Consider the following 26,545-nt stretch of genomic DNA (forward strand, 5'->3'; position numbering starts at 1 on the left):
GGGCCCAGTCTCTCCTTCCAAGATGACACAACGTTGCTTCATCTTTCAGAGGGGAAGAACATTGTGTCCCCACACGGAGGAGACGGAGGGAATGAACCCACTCAAGTCCTTTTCTAAGGGCTCTAATTTCATCCATAAGGACTTCTACCCTCATGAGATAATCGCCTCCTAAAGAATCCACCTTTTTACCCTTTTTTTTTTTTTGAGACAGGGTCTCATTGTATTGCCCCTACGGCAGCGCAGTAGCCTGTAGCCTGATCATGGCTCACTGCAGCCTTGACCTCCCAGGCTCAACCAGTCCTCCTGCTTCAGCCTCCTGAGTAGCTGGGACTACAGGCCTGCACCACCACGCCCACCGAATTTGGTGTTTATTCTAGAGACAAGTTTTGCCATTTTGCCCTGGCTGGTCTTGAACTCCTGGGCTCGAACAATCTGACTGCCTTTCCCTTCCAAAGTGCTGGGATGACAGCGTTAGCCACCACCCCAGGCCAGTGCCCACCTCTTAATACTATCATATTGGCAAATAAATTTCAGCATATAAATTTTGGGGGACATTCAGACCATAGCAGTGTGTTCTTTACTTTCCAAAAAGAAAACAGGTCAGTTTATCAGTTTTCCTTGTATTATTGATTTTTAACTCGATTTTGTTGTGGTCAGAGAAGACATTTGATAATACGCTGTTCGCCCTTCGCCAGCCTCGACGACTCTGGGTGAGGGGGCAAGAGGGGGCCTCGCAGGATTCCTGAGCGGCAGGGATCCCAAAGAATACCTGCGCGACAGCGCGGAGGACCCGACGGGGTCCCAGGATCGTGGGCTGTGGGCCCTGACGCCTCGGAGCACTCCCTGTTCCGAGCGGGCCCGACGTGGTGGAAGCTCGGGAGCTCGGCAGCCGGGAGAGGCAGCAGGCGAAGAGGCTCCGGGATCCCGATCCGAGCACGACGACCCCGGGCTGGCGGTGCGGGCTGGAAGCCGGCGGGCATGGCTGGGCCGGGCTCTTGGGGCAGCCAGGCGCCTCTGCCGGCGTCTACGGCCATACCACCCTGAACGCGCCCGATCTCGTCTGATCTCGGAAGCTAAGCAGGGTCGGGCCTGGTTAGTACTTGGATGGGAGACCGCCTGGGAATACCGGGTGCTGTAGGCTTTTTGGCTTGCTTTCTTCTCTTTCTTTCTTTTCTACCTTCCTTTCTTCCCTTCTCTCACTCACTCTTCTTTCTTTCTTTCCTTCTTTCTCTCTTTCTTTCCTTTCTTTCTTTCTTTCTTTCCTTTTTTCTCTCTCTCCCTCTATCTCGCTCTTTCTCTCTCTTTTGCTTTCCTTCTTACTTTCATTCTTTTCTGTTTCTTCCCTTGCTATCTTTCCTTTCTTTCTTTGTCTCTCTCTCTTTCTTTCTTTCGTTCTGCTGTCTTTCCTTCTTTCTTTCTTTCTACCTATCTTTCTTTCTATCCTTCCTCCTTTCTTTCCTTCTTTCTTTCTCTCTCCCTCTCTCTTGCTTGCTCTTTCTTTCTTTCCTTCTTTCATTCTTTTCTTTTTCTTCCCTTGCTATCTTCCTTTTCTTTCTTCTCGTTCTTTCTTCTTTCTTTCTTTCCTTCTTTCTTTCTTTCTCCTATCTCTCTGTCCCTTTCTTTCTCTCTCTTTCTTTATTTCATTCTTTCCTTGTTTCTTGCTTTTCTTTCTCACTTTCTTTTCTTCCTTTCTCTTTCTTTCTTTCTTTCTTTCTTTCTTTCTTTCTTTCTTTCTTTCTTCTCTTTTTGCTCCTTTCTTTCTTTCTTTCTTTCCTTCCTTCTTTCTTTCTTTCCTTCCTTCTTTCTTTCTTTCCTTCCTTCTTTCTTTCTTTCCTTCTTTCTTTCTGTCTTTCCTTTTTCTTCCAGACGGAGTCTCGCTGTCACCCAGCCTGGAGTGCAGTGGCAAGATCTCGGCTCACTGCAAGCTCCGCCTCCCGGGTTCACGCCATTCTCCTGCCTCAGCCTCCCAAGCAGCTGGGACTACAGGCGCCCGCCACCACGCCCGGCTCATGTTTTGTAGTTTTAGTGGAGACGGGGTTTCACCGTGTTAGCCAGGCTGGTCTGGATCTCCTGACCTCGTGATCCACCCGCCTCGGCCTCCCAAAGTGCTGGCATTACAGGCGTGATCCACCGCGCCCGGCCTGCTGTAGGCTTTTGTGGCTTCCCCTCTCCCTCCCTTGCCCCTACTATCGCCATGCTTCCCAACCTCCCCGGACTCTGCTCCCCCCTTGTCGCCCGCCTACACCCCCGCCGCAGCCGGGGACCTCCTCCTGGGGGTCCGCCACCAAAGCACCACCGGGCAGCAGCATCCCACCGCTTGCGCCTCGCCGCCGCCCGGCCAGGAGCCCGGCTCCAGCCCTGGAGGGCAGGAGGCCGGACCCCAAAGGCGCAGGCGCGGGTTCCCTGCCGTTCCCGGCGCCTTCCCGCTCCCGGAACGCACAGGCGATTCAATCCATTCACCGGGCGGGCGCCGCCGCAACCTTCCAAACCGGGGGAAGGGGCGGGCAGGGCCAGCGGGTGCCACAGACGCCAGCCGAGACCTCCGCTCCAGAACGCAGGGGCTGCTTTATCCGGGGGAAGGACATTGCTTCGCCAGCAACCAGGAAAACAGTCCCTGTGCACCCGGATTCCCATTGCCACCAACTTCGCGTAAACTCCAGTCCCGAGGACACGCCAGAGACCCAGGCCTCGGGCCCCGTGGGCACGCCCGGTGCCACGGCTCCCGCCAAAAGGGCGGGCGCACTCTGCAAATCAAGGGGCCCACCGCACCGCACCAAGAGCACAGGGAGGTGCCAACACAGGAAGGAGCCTACGAAACCCACCCCCAAAGCAAGCAATTAATCCAAGACAAAACCCGTCTCAGCGCTCCGTTGCTCCTCTCGCATGGACGGCCTGGCCACCCTGTTCTGGCCCAGCCCAAGCCCCCTCCACCCTATCCCGGCCTGCTCAAAAGGGCCCTGCCTACGGGAGCAGGGCGCTCCCTCTCCAAGGCTCTATCGCTCTCGCTCTCTAGCTCCCTGCCCCTCTCTCTTCTGGGTTTGCCCCTGCACCTCGCGCTATTTCTGTCGCCTTTCCTCTGTCTCTCCCTCTCTGTCTGTCTTTCTCGCTCTCTCTGTCCCTCTCTCTATCTCTGCCTCTCTGTCTCTTTCCCTCTCCACCTCCCCTGTCTCTCTCGATCGCTGTCTCTCTCCCTCCCTCGGTTTCAATCTCTCCATCTATCTCTTCCTTGCTCTCCTTCAAGCCGTTTGTGTGTGCACGTATGTGTGTGTGTGTGTGTGTGTGTGTGTGTGTGTGTCTGTGTCTGTGTCTGAGCGCGCGCGCGTGTGTGGGTTCCCGCGCGCGAGCGCCCGGGTGTGTCTGTGTGTGGGGCTGTGGATTTGCTGCTGGTGGTGGTGGGGTGTTTCTGGGTTTCTCTCAGCCCCTCTCGCCGGGGATCAGGCTGCCGGCTCTAGTGCCAGCCCGGGGCAAAGCAGGGCCATCCCCCAACACCCCAGCCCCCACGCCCTCTTGCCCACCGGCCGGGTCTTGGTCGGGACAAGCCACCGTGGTGGGGGCGTTGTGAGAAAAAGGCCAGGCGCGGCTGGGCCGGCTGTTCGCCCTTGGCCAGCCCTGACGCCTCTGGGGGTGTGGGCCAAGAGGGGGCCTCGCAGGAGCTCCCCAGCGGCCAGGGATCCAAAAGAATACCTCCACGACAGGGCGGAGGACCCGCCGGGGTCCCAGGATCGTGGGCCCTGGGCCCCGACGCCTCGGAGCACTCCCTGTTCCGAGCGGGCCCGACGTGGTGGAAGCTCGGGAGCTCGGCAGCCGGGAGAGGCAGCAGGCGAAGAGGCTCCGGGATCCCGATCCGAGCACGACGACCCCGGGCTGGCGGTGCGGGCTGGAAGCCGGCGGGCATGGCTGGGCCGGGCTCTTGGGGCAGCCAGGCGCCTCTGCCGGCGTCTACGGCCATACTACCCTGAACGCGCCCGATCTCGTCTGATCTCGGAAGCTAAGCAGGGTCGGGCCTGGTTAGTACTTGGATGGGAGACCGCCTGGGAATACCGGGTGCTGTAGGCTTTTTGGCTTGCTTTCTTCTCTTTCTTTCTTTTCTACCTTCCTTTCTTCCCTTCTCTCACTCACTCTTCTTTCTTTCTTTCCTTCTTTCTCTCTTTCTTTCCTTTCTTTCTTTCTTTCCTTCTTTCTTTCTCTCTCTCCCTCTTTCTATCTCGCTCTTTCTCTCTCTTGTGCTTTCCTTCTTACTTTCATTCTTTTCTGTTTCTCCCCTTGCTATCTTTCCTTTCTTTCTTTGTCTCTCTCTCTTTCTCTTTCTTTCTTCCTTCCTTCCTTTCTTCCTTCCTCTCTATCTCTCTATCACTCTTTCTTTCTTTCTTTCCTTCCTTCTTTCTTTCTCTTTGTTTTCTTTCTTTCTTTCCTTCTTTCTCTCTCTCTCTCTTTCTCACTCTTTCTCTCTTTCTTTCCTTCTTTTCTTTTTCTTCCTTTGCTATCTTTGTTTTCTTTCTTTCTCTTTTCTTTTCTTTCCTTCTTTCTTTCTTTCTCCTATCTCTCTGTCTCTTTCTTTCTCTTTCTCTTTCTTTATTTCGTTCTTTCCTTTTCTCTTGCTTTTCTTTCTTTCTCACTTTCTTCCTTTCTCTTTCTTTCTTTCTTTCATTCTTTCTTCGGTCTTTGCCTCTTTCTTCCTTTCTTTCTTTCCTTCTTACTTTCATTCTTTTCTTTTTCTTCCCTTACTATCTTTCCCTTCTTTCTTTCTCTCTCTTTCTTTCTCTCTCTTTCTTTCTCTCTCTCTCTTTCTCTCTCTTTCTTTCTTTCTTTCTTTTCTTTCTTTCTTTCTTTCTTTCTTTCTTTCTTTCTTTCTTTCTTTCTTTCTTTCTTTCTTTCTTTCTTTCTTTCTTTCTTTCTTTCTTTCCTACTTGGTTTCTTTCTTTCTTTCCTTTTTCTTCCAGACGGAGTCTCACTCTGTCACCCAACCTGGAGTGCAGTGGCAAGATCTGGGCCCACTGCAAGCTCCGCCTCCCGGGTTCACGCCATTCTCCTGCCTCAGCCTCCTGAGTAGCTGGGATTACAGGCATGCACCACCACACCTGGCTAATTTTGTATTTTTAGTAGAGACGGGGTTTCTCCATGTTGGTTAGCTTGGTCTTGGTCTGGAACTCCCAACTTCAGGCGATCCACCCACTTTCCCAAAGTGCTAGGATACCCAAAGTGCTAGGATTACAGGCGTGAGTCACCAGCGCCCGGTCAGACTAGGGGTATAGTTTTAGGCTTCTGCTTGGCTTTCCTTTTCTGTGATGAATTTCACCTCACAGTCTTAGGATATGGTGAGGAGTTTTAGGCATCGATCTTCATATGGGATATTATTCTACAGTTTTCTCTTGTAAAATCTTTGTCTTGCTTTGGTATCAGGGCAATTGTAGCCTCATAGAATGAGTTAGGGAATACTCCCTCCTCTTCAAGGTTTTGGCAGGATTAACAAGGATTACTATTCGTTCTCTAAATATTTGATAGAGAAGTCAAGTCCAAGGCTTTTTTTTTTTTTTTTTTTTTTTTGGCAGGAGATATTGGGTTACTGATTCAGTCTCCTTACTAGTTACTCGTCTATTCAGATTTTCACTTTCTTTGTGATTTAGTCTTGGTAGGGTTCATGTTCCTAGGAATTTGTCCATTTCATCCAAGTTATCCAATATGTTGGTGTACAATTGTTCTTAGCACTCTCTTACAATCCTATTCATTTATTTCTTTGAGACAGGATCTCATCTGTCACCCAGGCTAGAGTGCAGTGGTGTGATCTAGGCTCATTACAACCTCCACCTCCCAGGTTCAAGCGATCCTCCTACCTCAGCCTCCTCAGTAGCTGGGACAACAGGCTTTTGCCATCAAGATGGGCTGAATTTTCTTCTTTCTTTCTTTCTTTCTTTCTTTCTTTCTTTCTTTCTTTCTTTCTTTAATTTATTTTTTTTCTTTCCTTTTTATCTTTTTTTTTTTTTTTTTTTTTTTTTTTTTGTAGAGACCGGGTTTGACCATGTCTCCCAGGCTGGTCTTGAACTCCTGAGCTAAAGTGATTCACCTGCCTGAACCTCCCGAGTAGCTGGGATTACAGGGGCCTACCACCACACCCGGCTATTTTTTTTTTGTATTTTTAGTAGAGATGGTTTCACCATGTTGGCCAGGTTAGTCTTGAACTCCTAACCTCAAGTGATCTGCATGCCTCGGCCTCCCAAAGTGCTGGGATTATAGGTGTGAGCCACTTCACCCTGCCAATCGTTTTCATTTTGACTGGATCCAATAGTAATGTCCCCACTTCCATTTCTGATTTTAGTAATTTGAGTATTCTCTCTTTTTTTCTTAGTCACTCCATAAAGTTTGTCAATTTTATCTTTTAAAAAACCAACTTTCAGTTTTGTTGATTTTCTCCATTTTTGTATTTTCTGTTTTATTTATTTCTGAATTAATCTTTCTTTCTTTCCTTCCTAGGGTTTAATTTGTTCTTTTCTAGTGCCTAAAGTGTAAATTTAGAGTGCTAATTTGAGGTCCTTTGGGTGTTTTTTGTTTTGTTTCCTTTTGAGAGGGAGTCTCGCTCTTGTTGGCCAGGCTGGAGTGCAATGGTGCGATCTCGGCTCATTGCAACCTCTGCCTCCCAGGTTTAAGCAATTCTCTTGCTTCAGCCTCCCAAGTCGCTGGGATTACAGGCGCCTGCCACCACAACCGGCTAATTTTGTATTTTCAGCAGAGACAGGGTTTCTCCCTGTTGTTCAGGCTAGTCTCGAACTCCTGACCTCAGGTGATTGGCTCACCTCAGCCTCCCAAAGTGCTGGGATTACAGGCATTAACCGCGACGCCTGGCTTTCTTTAGGTTTTTTTCATGTAAGCATTTCACACTATAAATTTCCCTGTTAGCACTGCTTTCACTGCATCCCAAAGTTTGGCTATGCTGTGTTTTCATTTTCATTCATTTCTGAGTACAGCTGAGCCTTGAACAACATGGGTTTGAACTGCAAGGGTGCACTTATACAGGAATTGTTTTCAATAAGTACAGTAGGTCCTCTGATTTCATTAATTCTGCATCTGTAACCAAAGGCAGATTGAAAATACAGTCTTCACAGAGCGCAAACCCTGAGGATACAGCGGCCTAACTTTTTTAATGCCCAGGTTTTACAGGGCCAACTGCAAGACTTGACTCTGTGTGGATTTTGGCCTACTTATGGGGTCCTGGAACCAATCCCCTGTGGATACTGACACCCAACTGTATTTTCTGATTTCTCTTGTGGTTTCTTCTTTAACCCATTGGTTGTTTAAGAAAATATCTGAATCTCTTCAAATACCTGAGACTGGATAATTTATTAAAAAGAGACATTTATTTCTCTCAGTTCTCAAGGCTGGGGTGTCCAAGGTCAAGTCATCAGCCCATTCAGTGTCTAAGGAGGGCCCAGTCTCTCCTTCCAAGATGACACAACGTTGCTTCATCTTTCAGAGGGGAAGAACATTGTGTCCCCACACGGAGGAGACGGAGGGAATGAACCCACTCAAGTCCTTTTCTAAGGGCTCTAATTTCATCCATAAGGACTTCTACCCTCATGAGATAATCGCCTCCTAAAGAATCCACCTTTTTACCCTTTTTTTTTTTTTGAGACAGGGTCTCATTGTATTGCCCCTACGGCAGTGCAGTAGCCTGTAGCCTGATCATGGCTCACTGCAGCCTTGACCTCCCAGGCTCAACCAGTCCTCCTGCTTCAGCCTCCTGAGTAGCTGGGACTACAGGCCTGCACCACCACGCCCACCGAATTTGGTGTTTATTCTAGAGACAAGTTTTGCCATTTTGCCCTGGCTGGTCTTGAACTCCTGGGCTCGAACAATCTGACTGCCTTTCCCTTCCAAAGTGCTGGGATGACAGCGTTAGCCACCACCCCAGGCCAGTGCCCACCTCTTAATACTATCATATTGGCAAATAAATTTCAGCATATAAATTTTGGGGGACATTCAGACCATAGCAGTGTGTTCTTTACTTTCCAAAAAGAAAACAGGTCAGTTTATCAGTTTTCCTTGTATTATTGATTTTTAACTCGATTTTGTTGTGGTCAGAGAAGACATTTGATAATACGCTGTTCGCCCTTCGCCAGCCTCGACGACTCTGGGTGAGGGGGCAAGAGGGGGCCTCGCAGGATTCCTGAGCGGCAGGGATCCCAAAGAATACCTGCGCGACAGCGCGGAGGACCCGACGGGGTCCCAGGATCGTGGGCTGTGGGCCCTGACGCCTCGGAGCACTCCCTGTTCCGAGCGGGCCCGACGTGGTGGAAGCTCGGGAGCTCGGCAGCCGGGAGAGGCAGCAGGCGAAGAGGCTCCGGGATCCCGATCCGAGCACGACGACCCCGGGCTGGCGGTGCGGGCTGGAAGCCGGCGGGCATGGCTGGGCCGGGCTCTTGGGGCAGCCAGGCGCCTCTGCCGGCGTCTACGGCCATACCACCCTGAACGCGCCCGATCTCGTCTGATCTCGGAAGCTAAGCAGGGTCGGGCCTGGTTAGTACTTGGATGGGAGACCGCCTGGGAATACCGGGTGCTGTAGGCTTTTTGGCTTGCTTTCTTCTCTTTCTTTCTTTTCTACCTTCCTTTCTTCCCTTCTCTCACTCACTCTTCTTTCTTTCTTTCCTTCTTTCTCTCTTTCTTTCCTTTCTTTCTTTCTTTCTTTCCTTTTTTCTCTCTCTCCCTCTATCTCGCTCTTTCTCTCTCTTTTGCTTTCCTTCTTACTTTCATTCTTTTCTGTTTCTTCCCTTGCTATCTTTCCTTTCTTTCTTTGTCTCTCTCTCTTTCTTTCTTTCGTTCTGCTGTCTTTCCTTCTTTCTTTCTTTCTACCTATCTTTCTTTCTATCCTTCCTCCTTTCTTTCCTTCTTTCTTTCTCTCTCCCTCTCTCTTGCTTGCTCTTTCTTTCTTTCCTTCTTTCATTCTTTTCTTTTTCTTCCCTTGCTATCTTCCTTTTCTTTCTTCTCGTTCTTTCTTCTTTCTTTCTTTCCTTCTTTCTTTCTTTCTCCTATCTCTCTGTCCCTTTCTTTCTCTCTCTTTCTTTATTTCATTCTTTCCTTGTTTCTTGCTTTTCTTTCTCACTTTCTTTTCTTCCTTTCTCTTTCTTTCTTTCTTTCTTTCTTTCTTTCTTTCTTCTCTTTTTGCTCCTTTCTTTCTTTCTTTCTTTCTTTCCTTCCTTCTTTCTTTCTTTCCTTCCTTCTTTCTTTCTTTCCTTCCTTCTTTCTTTCTTTCCTTCTTTCTTTCTGTCTTTCCTTTTTCTTCCAGACGGAGTCTCGCTGTCACCCAGCCTGGAGTGCAGTGGCAAGATCTCGGCTCACTGCAAGCTCCGCCTCCCGGGTTCACGCCATTCTCCTGCCTCAGCCTCCCAAGCAGCTGGGACTACAGGCGCCCGCCACCACGCCCGGCTCATGTTTTGTAGTTTTAGTGGAGACGGGGTTTCACCGTGTTAGCCAGGCTGGTCTGGATCTCCTGACCTCGTGATCCACCCGCCTCGGCCTCCCAAAGTGCTGGCATTACAGGCGTGATCCACCGCGCCCGGCCTGCTGTAGGCTTTTGTGGCTTCCCCTCTCCCTCCCTTGCCCCTACTATCGCCATGCTTCCCAACCTCCCCGGACTCTGCTCCCCCCTTGTCGCCCGCCTACACCCCCGCCGCAGCCGGGGACCTCCTCCTGGGGGTCCGCCACCAAAGCACCACCGGGCAGCAGCATCCCACCGCTTGCGCCTCGCCGCCGCCCGGCCAGGAGCCCGGCTCCAGCCCTGGAGGGCAGGAGGCCGGACCCCAAAGGCGCAGGCGCGGGTTCCCTGCCGTTCCCGGCGCCTTCCCGCTCCCGGAACGCACAGGCGATTCAATCCATTCACCGGGCGGGCGCCGCCGCAACCTTCCAAACCGGGGGAAGGGGCGGGCAGGGCCAGCGGGTGCCACAGACGCCAGCCGAGACCTCCGCTCCAGAACGCAGGGGCTGCTTTATCCGGGGGAAGGACATTGCTTCGCCAGCAACCAGGAAAACAGTCCCTGTGCACCCGGATTCCCATTGCCACCAACTTCGCGTAAACTCCAGTCCCGAGGACACGCCAGAGACCCAGGCCTCGGGCCCCGTGGGCACGCCCGGTGCCACGGCTCCCGCCAAAAGGGCGGGCGCACTCTGCAAATCAAGGGGCCCACCGCACCGCACCAAGAGCACAGGGAGGTGCCAACACAGGAAGGAGCCTACGAAACCCACCCCCAAAGCAAGCAATTAATCCAAGACAAAACCCGTCTCAGCGCTCCGTTGCTCCTCTCGCATGGACGGCCTGGCCACCCTGTTCTGGCCCAGCCCAAGCCCCCTCCACCCTATCCCGGCCTGCTCAAAAGGGCCCTGCCTACGGGAGCAGGGCGCTCCCTCTCCAAGGCTCTATCGCTCTCGCTCTCTAGCTCCCTGCCCCTCTCTCTTCTGGGTTTGCCCCTGCACCTCGCGCTATTTCTGTCGCCTTTCCTCTGTCTCTCCCTCTCTGTCTGTCTTTCTCGCTCTCTCTGTCCCTCTCTCTATCTCTGCCTCTCTGTCTCTTTCCCTCTCCACCTCCCCTGTCTCTCTCGATCGCTGTCTCTCTCCCTCCCTCGGTTTCAATCTCTCCATCTATCTCTTCCTTGCTCTCCTTCAAGCCGTTTGTGTGTGCACGTATGTGTGTGTGTGTGTGTGTGTGTGTGTGTGTGTGTGTGTCTGTGTCTGTGTCTGAGCGCGCGCGCGTGTGTGGGTTCCCGCGCGCGAGCGCCCGGGTGTGTCTGTGTGTGGGGCTGTGGATTTGCTGCTGGTGGTGGTGGGGTGTTTCTGGGTTTCTCTCAGCCCCTCTCGCCGGGGATCAGGCTGCCGGCTCTAGTGCCAGCCCGGGGCAAAGCAGGGCCATCCCCCAACACCCCAGCCCCCACGCCCTCTTGCCCACCGGCCGGGTCTTGGTCGGGACAAGCCACCGTGGTGGGGGCGTTGTGAGAAAAAGGCCAGGCGCGGCTGGGCCGGCTGTTCGCCCTTGGCCAGCCCTGACGCCTCTGGGGGTGTGGGCCAAGAGGGGGCCTCGCAGGAGCTCCCCAGCGGCCAGGGATCCAAAAGAATACCTCCACGACAGGGCGGAGGACCCGCCGGGGTCCCAGGATCGTGGGCCCTGGGCCCCGACGCCTCGGAGCACTCCCTGTTCCGAGCGGGCCCGACGTGGTGGAAGCTCGGGAGCTCGGCAGCCGGGAGAGGCAGCAGGCGAAGAGGCTCCGGGATCCCGATCCGAGCACGACGACCCCGGGCTGGCGGTGCGGGCTGGAAGCCGGCGGGCATGGCTGGGCCGGGCTCTTGGGGCAGCCAGGCGCCTCTGCCGGCGTCTACGGCCATACCACCCTGAACGCGCCCGATCTCGTCTGATCTCGGAAGCTAAGCAGGGTCGGGCCTGGTTAGTACTTGGATGGGAGACCGCCTGGGAATACCGGGTGCTGTAGGCTTTTTGGCTTGCTTTCTTCTCTTTCTTTCTTTTCTACCTTCCTTTCTTCCCTTCTCTCACTCACTCTTCTTTCTTTCTTTCCTTCTTTCTCTCTTTCTTTCCTTTCTTTCTTTCTTTCCTTCTTTCTTTCTCTCTCTCCCTCTTTCTATCTCGCTCTTTCTCTCTCTTGTGCTTTCCTTCTTACTTTCATTCTTTTCTGTTTCTCCCCTTGCTATCTTTCCTTTCTTTCTTTGTCTCTCTCTCTTTCTCTTTCTTTCTTCCTTCCTTCCTTTCTTCCTTCCTCTCTATCTCTCTATCACTCTTTCTTTCTTTCTTTCCTTCCTTCTTTCTTTCTCTTTGTTTTCTTTCTTTCTTTCCTTCTTTCTCTCTCTCTCTCTTTCTCACTCTTTCTCTCTTTCTTTCCTTCTTTTCTTTTTCTTCCTTTGCTATCTTTGTTTTCTTTCTTTCTCTTTTCTTTTCTTTCCTTCTTTCTTTCTTTCTCCTATCTCTCTGTCTCTTTCTCTTTCTCTTTCTTTATTTCGTTCTTTCCTTTTCTCTTGCTTTTCTTTCTTTCTCACTTTCTTCCTTTCTCTTTCTTTCTTTCTTTCATTCTTTCTTCGGTCTTTGCCTCTTTCTTCCTTTCTTTCTTTCCTTCTTACTTTCATTCTTTTCTTTTTCTTCCCTTACTATCTTTCCCTTCTTTCTTTCTCTCTCTTTCTTTCTCTCTCTTTCTTTCTCTCTCTCTCTTTCTCTCTCTTTCTTTCTTTCTTTTCTTTCTTTCTTTCTTTCTTTCTTTCTTTCTTTCTTTCTTTCTTTCTTTCTTTCTTTCTTTCTTTCTTTCTTTCTTTCTTTCCTACTTGGTTTCTTTCTTTCTTTCCTTTTTCTTCCAGACGGAGTCTCACTCTGTCACCCAACCTGGAGTGCAGTGGCAAGATCTGGGCCCACTGCAAGCTCCGCCTCCCGGGTTCACGCCATTCTCCTGCCTCAGCCTCCTGAGTAGCTGGGATTACAGGCATGCACCACCACACCTGGCTAATTTTGTATTTTTAGTAGAGACGGGGTTTCTCCATGTTGGTTAGCTTGGTCTTGGTCTGGAACTCCCAACTTCAGGCGATCCACCCACTTTCCCAAAGTGCTAGGATACCCAAAGTGCTAGGATTACAGGCGTGAGTCACCAGCGCCCGGTCAGACTAGGGGTATAGTTTTAGGCTTCTGCTTGGCTTTCCTTTTCTGTGATGAATTTCACCTCACAGTCTTAGGATATGGTGAGGAGTTTTAGGCATCGATCTTCATATGGGATATTATTCTACAGTTTTCTCTTGTAAAATCTTTGTCTTGCTTTGGTATCAGGGCAATTGTAGCCTCATAGAATGAGTTAGGGAATACTCCCTCCTCTTCAAGGTTTTGGCAGGATTAACAAGGATTACTATTCGTTCTCTAAATATTTGATAGAGAAGTCAAGTCCAAGGCTTTTTTTTTTTTTTTTTTTTTTTTTTTTTTTTTTTTTTGGCAGGAGATATTGGGTTACTGATTCAGTCTCCTTACTAGTTACTCGTCTATTCAGATTTTCACTTTCTTTGTGATTTAGTCTTGGTAGGGTTCATGTTCCTAGGAATTTGTCCATTTCATCCAAGTTATCCAATATGTTGGTGTACAATTGTTCTTAGCACTCTCTTACAATCCTATTCATTTATTTCTTTGAGACAGGATCTCATCTGTCACCCAGGCTAGAGTGCAGTGGTGTGATCTAGGCTCATTACAACCTCCACCTCCCAGGTTCAAGCGATCCTCCTACCTCAGCCTCCTCAGTAGCTGGGACAACAGGCTTTTGCCATCAAGATGGGCTGAATTTTCTTCTTTCTTTCTTTCTTTCTTTCTTTCTTTCTTTCTTTCTTTAATTTATTTTTTTTCTTTCCTTTTTATCTTTTTTTTTTTTTTTTTTTTTTTTTTTTTGTAGAGACCGGGTTTGACCATGTCTCCCAGGCTGGTCTTGAACTCCTGAGCTAAAGTGATTCACCTGCCTGAACCTCCCGAGTAGCTGGGATTACAGGGGCCTACCACCACACCCGGCTATTTTTTTTTTGTATTTTTAGTAGAGATGGTTTCACCATGTTGGCCAGGTTAGTCTTGAACTCCTAACCTCAAGTGATCTGCATGCCTCGGCCTCCCAAAGTGCTGGGATTATAGGTGTGAGCCACTTCACCCTGCCAATCGTTTTCATTTTGACTGGATCCAATAGTAATGTCCCCACTTCCATTTCTGATTTTAGTAATTTGAGTATTCTCTCTTTTTTTCTTAGTCACTCCATAAAGTTTGTCAATTTTATCTTTTAAAAAACCAACTTTCAGTTTTGTTGATTTTCTCCATTTTTGTATTTTCTGTTTTATTTATTTCTGAATTAATCTTTCTTTCTTTCCTTCCTAGGGTTTAATTTGTTCTTTTCTAGTGCCTAAAGTGTAAATTTAGAGTGCTAATTTGAGGTCCTTTGGGTGTTTTTTGTTTTGTTTCCTTTTGAGAGGGAGTCTCGCTCTTGTTGGCCAGGCTGGAGTGCAATGGTGCGATCTCGGCTCACTGCAACCTCTGCCTCCCAGGTTTAAGCAATTCTCTTGCTTCAGCCTCCCAAGTCGCTGGGATTACAGGCGCCTGCCACCACAACCGGCTAATTTTGTATTTTCAGCAGAGACAGGGTTTCTCCCTGTTGTTCAGGCTAGTCTCGAACTCCTGACCTCAGGTGATTGGCTCACCTCAGCCTCCCAAAGTGCTGGGATTACAGGCATTAACCGCGACGCCTGGCTTTCTTTAGGTTTTTTTCATGTAAGCATTTCACACTATAAATTTCCCTGTTAGCACTGCTTTCACTGCATCCCAAAGTTTGGCTATGCTGTGTTTTCATTTTCATTCATTTCTGAGTACAGCTGAGCCTTGAACAACATGGGTTTGAACTGCAAGGGTGCACTTATACAGGAATTGTTTTCAATAAGTACAGTAGGTCCTCTGATTTCATTAATTCTGCATCTGTAACCAAAGGCAGATTGAAAATACAGTCTTCACAGAGCGCAAACCCTGAGGATACAGCGGCCTAACTTTTTTAATGCCCAGGTTTTACAGGGCCAACTGCAAGACTTGACTCTGTGTGGATTTTGGCCTACTTATGGGGTCCTGGAACCAATCCCCTGTGGATACTGACACCCAACTGTATTTTCTGATTTCTCTTGTGGTTTCTTCTTTAACCCATTGGTTGTTTAAGAAAATATCTGAATCTCTTCAAATACCTGAGACTGGATAATTTATTAAAAAGAGACATTTATTTCTCTCAGTTCTCAAGGCTGGGGTGTCCAAGGTCAAGTCATCAGCCCATTCAGTGTCTAAGGAGGGCCCAGTCTCTCCTTCCAAGATGACACAACGTTGCTTCATCTTTCAGAGGGGAAGAACATTGTGTCCCCACACGGAGGAGACGGAGGGAATGAACCCACTCAAGTCCTTTTCTAAGGGCTCTAATTTCATCCATAAGGACTTCTACCCTCATGAGATAATCGCCTCCTAAAGAATCCACCTTTTTACCCTTTTTTTTTTTTTGAGACAGGGTCTCATTGTATTGCCCCTACGGCAGTGCAGTAGCCTGTAGCCTGATCATGGCTCACTGCAGCCTTGACCTCCCAGGCTCAACCAGTCCTCCTGCTTCAGCCTCCTGAGTAGCTGGGACTACAGGCCTGCACCACCACGCCCACCGAATTTGGTGTTTATTCTAGAGACAAGTTTTGCCATTTTGCCCTGGCTGGTCTTGAACTCCTGGGCTCGAACAATCTGACTGCCTTTCCCTTCCAAAGTGCTGGGATGACAGCGTTAGCCACCACCCCAGGCCAGTGCCCACCTCTTAATACTATCATATTGGCAAATAAATTTCAGCATATAAATTTTGGGGGACATTCAGACCATAGCAGTGTGTTCTTTACTTTCCAAAAAGAAAACAGGTCAGTTTATCAGTTTTCCTTGTATTATTGATTTTTAACTCGATTTTGTTGTGGTCAGAGAAGACATTTGATAATACGCTGTTCGCCCTTCGCCAGCCTCGACGACTCTGGGTGAGGGGGCAAGAGGGGGCCTCGCAGGATTCCTGAGCGGCAGGGATCCCAAAGAATACCTGCGCGACAGCGCGGAGGACCCGACGGGGTCCCAGGATCGTGGGCTGTGGGCCCTGACGCCTCGGAGCACTCCCTGTTCCGAGCGGGCCCGACGTGGTGGAAGCTCGGGAGCTCGGCAGCCGGGAGAGGCAGCAGGCGAAGAGGCTCCGGGATCCCGATCCGAGCACGACGACCCCGGGCTGGCGGTGCGGGCTGGAAGCCGGCGGGCATGGCTGGGCCGGGCTCTTGGGGCAGCCAGGCGCCTCTGCCGGCGTCTACGGCCATACCACCCTGAACGCGCCCGATCTCGTCTGATCTCGGAAGCTAAGCAGGGTCGGGCCTGGTTAGTACTTGGATGGGAGACCGCCTGGGAATACCGGGTGCTGTAGGCTTTTTGGCTTGCTTTCTTCTCTTTCTTTCTTTTCTACCTTCCTTTCTTCCCTTCTCTCACTCACTCTTCTTTCTTTCTTTCCTTCTTTCTCTCTTTCTTTCCTTTCTTTCTTTCTTTCTTTCCTTTTTTCTCTCTCTCCCTCTATCTCGCTCTTTCTCTCTCTTTTGCTTTCCTTCTTACTTTCATTCTTTTCTGTTTCTTCCCTTGCTATCTTTCCTTTCTTTCTTTGTCTCTCTCTCTTTCTTTCTTTCGTTCTGCTGTCTTTCCTTCTTTCTTTCTTTCTACCTATCTTTCTTTCTATCCTTCCTCCTTTCTTTCCTTCTTTCTTTCTCTCTCCCTCTCTCTTGCTTGCTCTTTCTTTCTTTCCTTCTTTCATTCTTTTCTTTTTCTTCCCTTGCTATCTTCCTTTTCTTTCTTCTCGTTCTTTCTTCTTTCTTTCTTTCCTTCTTTCTTTCTTTCTCCTATCTCTCTGTCCCTTTCTTTCTCTCTCTTTCTTTATTTCATTCTTTCCTTGTTTCTTGCTTTTCTTTCTCACTTTCTTTTCTTCCTTTCTCTTTCTTTCTTTCTTTCTTTCTTTCTTTCTTTCTTTCTTTCTTCTCTTTTTGCTCCTTTCTTTCTTTCTTTCTTTCCTTCCTTCTTTCTTTCTTTCCTTCCTTCTTTCTTTCTTTCCTTCCTTCTTTCTTTCTTTCCTTCTTTCTTTCTGTCTTTCCTTTTTCTTCCAGACGGAGTCTCGCTGTCACCCAGCCTGGAGTGCAGTGGCAAGATCTCGGCTCACTGCAAGCTCCGCCTCCCGGGTTCACGCCATTCTCCTGCCTCAGCCTCCCAAGCAGCTGGGACTACAGGCGCCCGCCACCACGCCCGGCTCATGTTTTGTAGTTTTAGTGGAGACGGGGTTTCACCGTGTTAGCCAGGCTGGTCTGGATCTCCTGACCTCGTGATCCACCCGCCTCGGCCTCCCAAAGTGCTGGCATTACAGGCGTGATCCACCGCGCCCGGCCTGCTGTAGGCTTTTGTGGCTTCCCCTCTCCCTCCCTTGCCCCTACTATCGCCATGCTTCCCAACCTCCCCGGACTCTGCTCCCCCCTTGTCGCCCGCCTACACCCCCGCCGCAGCCGGGGACCTCCTCCTGGGGGTCCGCCACCAAAGCACCACCGGGCAGCAGCATCCCACCGCTTGCGCCTCGCCGCCGCCCGGCCAGGAGCCCGGCTCCAGCCCTGGAGGGCAGGAGGCCGGACCCCAAAGGCGCAGGCGCGGGTTCCCTGCCGTTCCCGGCGCCTTCCCGCTCCCGGAACGCACAGGCGATTCAATCCATTCACCGGGCGGGCGCCGCCGCAACCTTCCAAACCGGGGGAAGGGGCGGGCAGGGCCAGCGGGTGCCACAGACGCCAGCCGAGACCTCCGCTCCAGAACGCAGGGGCTGCTTTATCCGGGGGAAGGACATTGCTTCGCCAGCAACCAGGAAAACAGTCCCTGTGCACCCGGATTCCCATTGCCACCAACTTCGCGTAAACTCCAGTCCCGAGGACACGCCAGAGACCCAGGCCTCGGGCCCCGTGGGCACGCCCGGTGCCACGGCTCCCGCCAAAAGGGCGGGCGCACTCTGCAAATCAAGGGGCCCACCGCACCGCACCAAGAGCACAGGGAGGTGCCAACACAGGAAGGAGCCTACGAAACCCACCCCCAAAGCAAGCAATTAATCCAAGACAAAACCCGTCTCAGCGCTCCGTTGCTCCTCTCGCATGGACGGCCTGGCCACCCTGTTCTGGCCCAGCCCAAGCCCCCTCCACCCTATCCCGGCCTGCTCAAAAGGGCCCTGCCTACGGGAGCAGGGCGCTCCCTCTCCAAGGCTCTATCGCTCTCGCTCTCTAGCTCCCTGCCCCTCTCTCTTCTGGGTTTGCCCCTGCACCTCGCGCTATTTCTGTCGCCTTTCCTCTGTCTCTCCCTCTCTGTCTGTCTTTCTCGCTCTCTCTGTCCCTCTCTCTATCTCTGCCTCTCTGTCTCTTTCCCTCTCCACCTCCCCTGTCTCTCTCGATCGCTGTCTCTCTCCCTCCCTCGGTTTCAATCTCTCCATCTATCTCTTCCTTGCTCTCCTTCAAGCCGTTTGTGTGTGCACGTATGTGTGTGTGTGTGTGTGTGTGTGTGTGTGTGTGTGTCTGTGTCTGTGTCTGAGCGCGCGCGCGTGTGTGGGTTCCCGCGCGCGAGCGCCCGGGTGTGTCTGTGTGTGGGGCTGTGGATTTGCTGCTGGTGGTGGTGGGGTGTTTCTGGGTTTCTCTCAGCCCCTCTCGCCGGGGATCAGGCTGCCGGCTCTAGTGCCAGCCCGGGGCAAAGCAGGGCCATCCCCCAACACCCCAGCCCCCACGCCCTCTTGCCCACCGGCCGGGTCTTGGTCGGGACAAGCCACCGTGGTGGGGGCGTTGTGAGAAAAAGGCCAGGCGCGGCTGGGCCGGCTGTTCGCCCTTGGCCAGCCCTGACGCCTCTGGGGGTGTGGGCCAAGAGGGGGCCTCGCAGGAGCTCCCCAGCGGCCAGGGATCCAAAAGAATACCTCCACGACAGGGCGGAGGACCCGCCGGGGTCCCAGGATCGTGGGCCCTGGGCCCCGACGCCTCGGAGCACTCCCTGTTCCGAGCGGGCCCGACGTGGTGGAAGCTCGGGAGCTCGGCAGCCGGGAGAGGCAGCAGGCGAAGAGGCTCCGGGATCCCGATCCGAGCACGACGACCCCGGGCTGGCGGTGCGGGCTGGAAGCCGGCGGGCATGGCTGGGCCGGGCTCTTGGGGCAGCCAGGCGCCTCTGCCGGCGTCTACGGCCATACCACCCTGAACGCGCCCGATCTCGTCTGATCTCGGAAGCTAAGCAGGGTCGGGCCTGGTTAGTACTTGGATGGGAGACCGCCTGGGAATACCGGGTGCTGTAGGCTTTTTGGCTTGCTTTCTTCTCTTTCTTTCTTTTCTACCTTCCTTTCTTCCCTTCTCTCACTCACTCTTCTTTCTTTCTTTCCTTCTTTCTCTCTTTCTTTCCTTTCTTTCTTTCTTTCCTTCTTTCTTTCTCTCTCTCCCTCTTTCTATCTCGCTCTTTCTCTCTCTTGTGCTTTCCTTCTTACTTTCATTCTTTTCTGTTTCTCCCCTTGCTATCTTTCCTTTCTTTCTTTGTCTCTCTCTCTTTCTCTTTCTTTCTTCCTTCCTTCCTTTCTTCCTTCCTCTCTATCTCTCTATCACTCTTTCTTTCTTTCTTTCCTTCCTTCTTTCTTTCTCTTTGTTTTCTTTCTTTCTTTCCTTCTTTCTCTCTCTCTCTCTTTCTCACTCTTTCTCTCTTTCTTTCCTTCTTTTCTTTTTCTTCCTTTGCTATCTTTGTTTTCTTTCTTTCTCTTTTCTTTTCTTTCCTTCTTTCTTTCTTTCTCCTATCTCTCTGTCTCTTTCTTTCTCTTTCTCTTTCTTTATTTCGTTCTTTCCTTTTCTCTTGCTTTTCTTTCTTTCTCACTTTCTTCCTTTCTCTTTCTTTCTTTCTTTCATTCTTTCTTCGGTCTTTGCCTCTTTCTTCCTTTCTTTCTTTCCTTCTTACTTTCATTCTTTTCTTTTTCTTCCCTTACTATCTTTCCCTTCTTTCTTTCTCTCTCTTTCTTTCTCTCTCTTTCTTTCTCTCTCTCTTTCTCTCTCTCTCTTTCTTTCTTTCTTTTCTTTCTTTCTTTCTTTCTTTCTTTCTTTCTTTCTTTCTTTCTTTCTTTCTTTCTTTCTTTCTTTCTTTCTTTCTTTCTTTCTTTCTTTCTTTCTTTCTTTCTTTCTTTCCTACTTGGTTTCTTTCTTTCTTTCCTTTTTCTTCCAGACGGAGTCTCACTCTGTCACCCAACCTGGAGTGCAGTGGCAAGATCTGGGCCCACTGCAAGCTCCGCCTCCCGGGTTCACGCCATTCTCCTGCCTCAGCCTCCTGAGTAGCTGGGATTACAGGCATGCACCACCACACCTGGCTAATTTTGTATTTTTAGTAGAGACGGGGTTTCTCCATGTTGGTTAGCTTGGTCTTGGTCTGGAACTCCCAACTTCAGGCGATCCACCCACTTTCCCAAAGTGCTAGGATACCCAAAGTGCTAGGATTACAGGCGTGAGTCACCAGCGCCCGGTCAGACTAGGGGTATAGTTTTAGGCTTCTGCTTGGCTTTCCTTTTCTGTGATGAATTTCACCTCACAGTCTTAGGATATGGTGAGGAGTTTTAGGCATCGATCTTCATATGGGATATTATTCTACAGTTTTCTCTTGTAAAATCTTTGTCTTGCTTTGGTATCAGGGCAATTGTAGCCTCATAGAATGAGTTAGGGAATACTCCCTCCTCTTCAAGGTTTTGGCAGGATTAACAAGGATTACTATTCGTTCTCTAAATATTTGATAGAGAAGTCAAGTCCAAGGCTTTTTTTTTTTTTTTTTTTTTTTTTTTTTTTTTTTTTTTTTTTGGCAGGAGATATTGGGTTACTGATTCAGTCTCCTTACTAGTTACTCGTCTATTCAGATTTTCACTTTCTTTGTGATTTAGTCTTGGTAGGGTTCATGTTCCTAGGAATTTGTCCATTTCATCCAAGTTATCCAATATGTTGGTGTACAATTGTTCTTAGCACTCTCTTACAATCCTATTCATTTATTTCTTTGAGACAGGATCTCATCTGTCACCCAGGCTAGAGTGCAGTGGTGTGATCTAGGCTCATTACAACCTCCACCTCCCAGGTTCAAGCGATCCTCCTACCTCAGCCTCCTCAGTAGCTGGGACAACAGGCTTTTGCCATCAAGATGGGCTGAATTTTCTTCTTTCTTTCTTTCTTTCTTTCTTTCTTTCTTTCTTTAATTTATTTTTTTTCTTTCCTTTTTATCTTTTTTTTTTTTTTTTTTTTTTTTTTTTTTTTTTTTTTTTTTTTTTGTAGAGACCGGGTTTGACCATGTCTCCCAGGCTGGTCTTGAACTCCTGAGCTAAAGTGATTCACCTGCCTGAACCTCCCGAGTAGCTGGGATTACAGGGGCCTACCACCACACCCGGCTCTTTTTTTTTTTGTATTTTTAGTAGAGATGGTTTCACCATGTTGGCCAGGTTAGTCTTGAACTCCTAACCTCAAGTGATCTGCATGCCTCGGCCTCCCAAAGTGCTGGGATTATAGGTGTGAGCCACTTCACCCTGCCAATCGTTTTCATTTTGACTGGATCCAATAGTAATGTCCCCACTTCCATTTCTGATTTTAGTAATTTGAGTATTCTCTCTTTTTTTCTTAGTCACTCCATAAAGTTTGTCAATTTTATCTTTTAAAAAACCAACTTTCAGTTTTGTTGATTTTCTCCATTTTTGTATTTTCTGTTTTATTTATTTCTGAATTAATCTTTCTTTCTTTCCTTCCTAGGGTTTAATTTGTTCTTTTCTAGTGCCTAAAGTGTAAATTTAGAGTGCTAATTTGAGGTCCTTTGGGTGTTTTTTGTTTTGTTTCCTTTTGAGAGGGAGTCTCGCTCTTGTTGGCCAGGCTGGAGTGCAATGGTGCGATCTCGGCTCACTGCAACCTCTGCCTCCCAGGTTTAAGCAATTCTCTTGCTTCAGCCTCCCAAGTCGCTGGGATTACAGGCGCCTGCCACCACAACCGGCTAATTTTGTATTTTCAGCAGAGACAGGGTTTCTCCCTGTTGTTCAGGCTAGTCTCGAACTCCTGACCTCAGGTGATTGGCTCACCTCAGCCTCCCAAAGTGCTGGGATTACAGGCATTAACCGCGACGCCTGGCTTTCTTTAGGTTTTTTTCATGTAAGCATTTCACACTATAAATTTCCCTGTTAGCACTGCTTTCACTGCATCCCAAAGTTTGGCTATGCTGTGTTTTCATTTTCATTCATTTCTGAGTACAGCTGAGCCTTGAACAACATGGGTTTGAACTGCAAGGGTGCACTTATACAGGAATTGTTTTCAATAAGTACAGTAGGTCCTCTGATTTCATTAATTCTGCATCTGTAACCAAAGGCAGATTGAAAATACAGTCTTCACAGAGCGCAAACCCTGAGGATACAGCGGCCTAACTTTTTTAATGCCCAGGTTTTACAGGGCCAACTGCAAGACTTGACTCTGTGTGGATTTTGGCCTACTTATGGGGTCCTGGAACCAATCCCCTGTGGATACTGACACCCAACTGTATTTTCTGATTTCTCTTGTGGTTTCTTCTTTAACCCATTGGTTGTTTAAGAAAATATCTGAATCTCTTCAAATACCTGAGACTGGATAATTTATTAAAAAGAGACATTTATTTCTCTCAGTTCTCAAGGCTGGGGTGTCCAAGGTCAAGTCATCAGCCCATTCAGTGTCTAAGGAGGGCCCAGTCTCTCCTTCCAAGATGACACAACGTTGCTTCATCTTTCAGAGGGGAAGAACATTGTGTCCCCACACGGAGGAGACGGAGGGAATGAACCCACTCAAGTCCTTTTCTAAGGGCTCTAATTTCATCCATAAGGACTTCTACCCTCATGAGATAATCGCCTCCTAAAGAATCCACCTTTTTACCCTTTTTTTTTTTTTGAGACAGGGTCTCATTGTATTGCCCCTACGGCAGTGCAGTAGCCTGTAGCCTGATCATGGCTCACTGCAGCCTTGACCTCCCAGGCTCAACCAGTCCTCCTGCTTCAGCCTCCTGAGTAGCTGGGACTACAGGCCTGCACCACCACGCCCACCGAATTTGGTGTTTATTCTAGAGACAAGTTTTGCCATTTTGCCCTGGCTGGTCTTGAACTCCTGGGCTCGAACAATCTGACTGCCTTTCCCTTCCAAAGTGCTGGGATGACAGCGTTAGCCACCACCCCAGGCCAGTGCCCACCTCTTAATACTATCATATTGGCAAATAAATTTCAGCATATAAATTTTGGGGGACATTCAGACCATAGCAGTGTGTTCTTTACTTTCCAAAAAGAAAACAGGTCAGTTTATCAGTTTTCCTTGTATTATTGATTTTTAACTCGATTTTGTTGTGGTCAGAGAAGACATTTGATAATACGCTGTTCGCCCTTCGCCAGCCTCGACGACTCTGGGTGAGGGGGCAAGAGGGGGCCTCGCAGGATTCCTGAGCGGCAGGGATCCCAAAGAATACCTGCGCGACAGCGCGGAGGACCCGACGGGGTCCCAGGATCGTGGGCTGTGGGCCCTGACGCCTCGGAGCACTCCCTGTTCCGAGCGGGCCCGACGTGGTGGAAGCTCGGGAGCTCGGCAGCCGGGAGAGGCAGCAGGCGAAGAGGCTCCGGGATCCCGATCCGAGCACGACGACCCCGGGCTGGCGGTGCGGGCTGGAAGCCGGCGGGCATGGCTGGGCCGGGCTCTTGGGGCAGCCAGGCGCCTCTGCCGGCGTCTACGGCCATACCACCCTGAACGCGCCCGATCTCGTCTGATCTCGGAAGCTAAGCAGGGTCGGGCCTGGTTAGTACTTGGATGGGAGACCGCCTGGGAATACCGGGTGCTGTAGGCTTTTTGGCTTGCTTTCTTCTCTTTCTTTCTTTTCTACCTTCCTTTCTTCCCTTCTCTCACTCACTCTTCTTTCTTTCTTTCCTTCTTTCTCTCTTTCTTTCCTTTCTTTCTTTCTTTCTTTCCTTTTTTCTCTCTCTCCCTCTATCTCGCTCTTTCTCTCTCTTTTGCTTTCCTTCTTACTTTCATTCTTTTCTGTTTCTTCCCTTGCTATCTTTCCTTTCTTTCTTTGTCTCTCTCTCTTTCTTTCTTTCGTTCTGCTGTCTTTCCTTCTTTCTTTCTTTCTACCTATCTTTCTTTCTATCCTTCCTCCTTTCTTTCCTTCTTTCTTTCTCTCTCCCTCTCTCTTGCTTGCTCTTTCTTTCTTTCCTTCTTTCATTCTTTTCTTTTTCTTCCCTTGCTATCTTCCTTTTCTTTCTTCTCGTTCTTTCTTCTTTCTTTCTTTCCTTCTTTCTTTCTTTCTCCTATCTCTCTGTCCCTTTCTTTCTCTCTCTTTCTTTATTTCATTCTTTCCTTGTTTCTTGCTTTTCTTTCTCACTTTCTTTTCTTCCTTTCTCTTTCTTTCTTTCTTTCTTTCTTTCTTTCTTTCTTTCTTCTCTTTTTGCTCCTTTCTTTCTTTCTTTCTTTCTTTCCTTCCTTCTTTCTTTCTTTCCTTCCTTCTTTCTTTCTTTCCTTCCTTCTTTCTTTCTTTCCTTCTTTCTTTCTGTCTTTCCTTTTTCTTCCAGACGGAGTCTCGCTGTCACCCAGCCTGGAGTGCAGTGGCAAGATCTCGGCTCACTGCAAGCTCCGCCTCCCGGGTTCACGCCATTCTCCTGCCTCAGCCTCCCAAGCAGCTGGGACTACAGGCGCCCGCCACCACGCCCGGCTCATGTTTTGTAGTTTTAGTGGAGACGGGGTTTCACCGTGTTAGCCAGGCTGGTCTGGATCTCCTGACCTCGTGATCCACCCGCCTCGGCCTCCCAAAGTGCTGGCATTACAGGCGTGATCCACCGCGCCCGGCCTGCTGTAGGCTTTTGTGGCTTCCCCTCTCCCTCCCTTGCCCCTACTATCGCCATGCTTCCCAACCTCCCCGGACTCTGCTCCCCCCTTGTCGCCCGCCTACACCCCCGCCGCAGCCGGGGACCTCCTCCTGGGGGTCCGCCACCAAAGCACCACCGGGCAGCAGCATCCCACCGCTTGCGCCTCGCCGCCGCCCGGCCAGGAGCCCGGCTCCAGCCCTGGAGGGCAGGAGGCCGGACCCCAAAGGCGCAGGCGCGGGTTCCCTGCCGTTCCCGGCGCCTTCCCGCTCCCGGAACGCACAGGCGATTCAATCCATTCACCGGGCGGGCGCCGCCGCAACCTTCCAAACCGGGGGAAGGGGCGGGCAGGGCCAGCGGGTGCCACAGACGCCAGCCGAGACCTCCGCTCCAGAACGCAGGGGCTGCTTTATCCGGGGGAAGGACATTGCTTCGCCAGCAACCAGGAAAACAGTCCCTGTGCACCCGGATTCCCATTGCCACCAACTTCGCGTAAACTCCAGTCCCGAGGACACGCCAGAGACCCAGGCCTCGGGCCCCGTGGGCACGCCCGGTGCCACGGCTCCCGCCAAAAGGGCGGGCGCACTCTGCAAATCAAGGGGCCCACCGCACCGCACCAAGAGCACAGGGAGGTGCCAACACAGGAAGGAGCCTACGAAACCCACCCCCAAAGCAAGCAATTAATCCAAGACAAAACCCGTCTCAGCGCTCCGTTGCTCCTCTCGCATGGACGGCCTGGCCACCCTGTTCTGGCCCAGCCCAAGCCCCCTCCACCCTATCCCGGCCTGCTCAAAAGGGCCCTGCCTACGGGAGCAGGGCGCTCCCTCTCCAAGGCTCTATCGCTCTCGCTCTCTAGCTCCCTGCCCCTCTCTCTTCTGGGTTTGCCCCTGCACCTCGCGCTATTTCTGTCGCCTTTCCTCTGTCTCTCCCTCTCTGTCTGTCTTTCTCGCTCTCTCTGTCCCTCTCTCTATCTCTGCCTCTCTGTCTCTTTCCCTCTCCACCTCCCCTGTCTCTCTCGATCGCTGTCTCTCTCCCTCCCTCGGTTTCAATCTCTCCATCTATCTCTTCCTTGCTCTCCTTCAAGCCGTTTGTGTGTGCACGTATGTGTGTGTGTGTGTGTGTGTGTGTGTGTGTGTGTGTGTCTGTGTCTGTGTCTGAGCGCGCGCGCGTGTGTGGGTTCCCGCGCGCGAGCGCCCGGGTGTGTCTGTGTGTGGGGCTGTGGATTTGCTGCTGGTGGTGGTGGGGTGTTTCTGGGTTTCTCTCAGCCCCTCTCGCCGGGGATCAGGCTGCCGGCTCTAGTGCCAGCCCGGGGCAAAGCAGGGCCATCCCCCAACACCCCAGCCCCCACGCCCTCTTGCCCACCGGCCGGGTCTTGGTCGGGACAAGCCACCGTGGTGGGGGCGTTGTGAGAAAAAGGCCAGGCGCGGCTGGGCCGGCTGTTCGCCCTTGGCCAGCCCTGACGCCTCTGGGGGTGTGGGCCAAGAGGGGGCCTCGCAGGAGCTCCCCAGCGGCCAGGGATCCAAAAGAATACCTCCACGACAGGGCGGAGGACCCGCCGGGGTCCCAGGATCGTGGGCCCTGGGCCCCGACGCCTCGGAGCACTCCCTGTTCCGAGCGGGCCCGACGTGGTGGAAGCTCGGGAGCTCGGCAGCCGGGAGAGGCAGCAGGCGAAGAGGCTCCGGGATCCCGATCCGAGCACGACGACCCCGGGCTGGCGGTGCGGGCTGGAAGCCGGCGGGCATGGCTGGGCCGGGCTCTTGGGGCAGCCAGGCGCCTCTGCCGGCGTCTACGGCCATACCACCCTGAACGCGCCCGATCTCGTCTGATCTCGGAAGCTAAGCAGGGTCGGGCCTGGTTAGTACTTGGATGGGAGACCGCCTGGGAATACCGGGTGCTGTAGGCTTTTTGGCTTGCTTTCTTCTCTTTCTTTCTTTTCTACCTTCCTTTCTTCCCTTCTCTCACTCACTCTTCTTTCTTTCTTTCCTTCTTTCTCTCTTTCTTTCCTTTCTTTCTTTCTTTCCTTCTTTCTTTCTCTCTCTCCCTCTTTCTATCTCGCTCTTTCTCTCTCTTGTGCTTTCCTTCTTACTTTCATTCTTTTCTGTTTCTCCCCTTGCTAT

The 26,545-nt window shown here is 50.7% G+C and overlaps 8 non-coding genes across 8 annotated transcripts; all 8 read left to right on the top strand.

Moving 5' to 3' along the window:
* Window positions 1-1,022: 1,022 nt before the first annotated feature.
* Window positions 1,023-1,141, top strand: LOC139360624 (5S ribosomal RNA). The gene has a single exon (XR_011618125.1). It is a non-coding gene; the product is annotated as a 5S ribosomal RNA (ribosomal RNA).
* Window positions 1,142-3,937: 2,796 nt separating this feature from the next.
* LOC139360394 (5S ribosomal RNA) lies at window positions 3,938-4,056 on the top strand. Its single transcript, XR_011617736.1, has one exon. It is a non-coding gene; the product is annotated as a 5S ribosomal RNA (ribosomal RNA).
* A 4,382-nt stretch (window positions 4,057-8,438) lies between these two features.
* Window positions 8,439-8,557, top strand: LOC139360630 (5S ribosomal RNA). Its single transcript, XR_011618129.1, has one exon. It is a non-coding gene; the product is annotated as a 5S ribosomal RNA (ribosomal RNA).
* Window positions 8,558-11,349: 2,792 nt separating this feature from the next.
* Window positions 11,350-11,468, top strand: LOC139360640 (5S ribosomal RNA). The gene has a single exon (XR_011618158.1). It is a non-coding gene; the product is annotated as a 5S ribosomal RNA (ribosomal RNA).
* A 4,372-nt stretch (window positions 11,469-15,840) lies between these two features.
* Window positions 15,841-15,959, top strand: LOC139360648 (5S ribosomal RNA). Its single transcript, XR_011618180.1, has one exon. It is a non-coding gene; the product is annotated as a 5S ribosomal RNA (ribosomal RNA).
* Window positions 15,960-18,753: 2,794 nt separating this feature from the next.
* Window positions 18,754-18,872, top strand: LOC139360658 (5S ribosomal RNA). The gene has a single exon (XR_011618191.1). It is a non-coding gene; the product is annotated as a 5S ribosomal RNA (ribosomal RNA).
* Window positions 18,873-23,297: 4,425 nt separating this feature from the next.
* Window positions 23,298-23,416, top strand: LOC139360659 (5S ribosomal RNA). Its single transcript, XR_011618192.1, has one exon. It is a non-coding gene; the product is annotated as a 5S ribosomal RNA (ribosomal RNA).
* Window positions 23,417-26,212: 2,796 nt separating this feature from the next.
* LOC139360662 (5S ribosomal RNA) lies at window positions 26,213-26,331 on the top strand. Its single transcript, XR_011618193.1, has one exon. It is a non-coding gene; the product is annotated as a 5S ribosomal RNA (ribosomal RNA).
* The last annotated feature ends 214 nt before the right edge of the window (window positions 26,332-26,545 follow it).

Source organism: Macaca nemestrina, chromosome 1 (genome assembly GCF_043159975.1).
Source record: "Macaca nemestrina isolate mMacNem1 chromosome 1, mMacNem.hap1, whole genome shotgun sequence".
Lineage (NCBI taxonomy): Eukaryota > Metazoa > Chordata > Mammalia > Primates > Cercopithecidae > Macaca > Macaca nemestrina.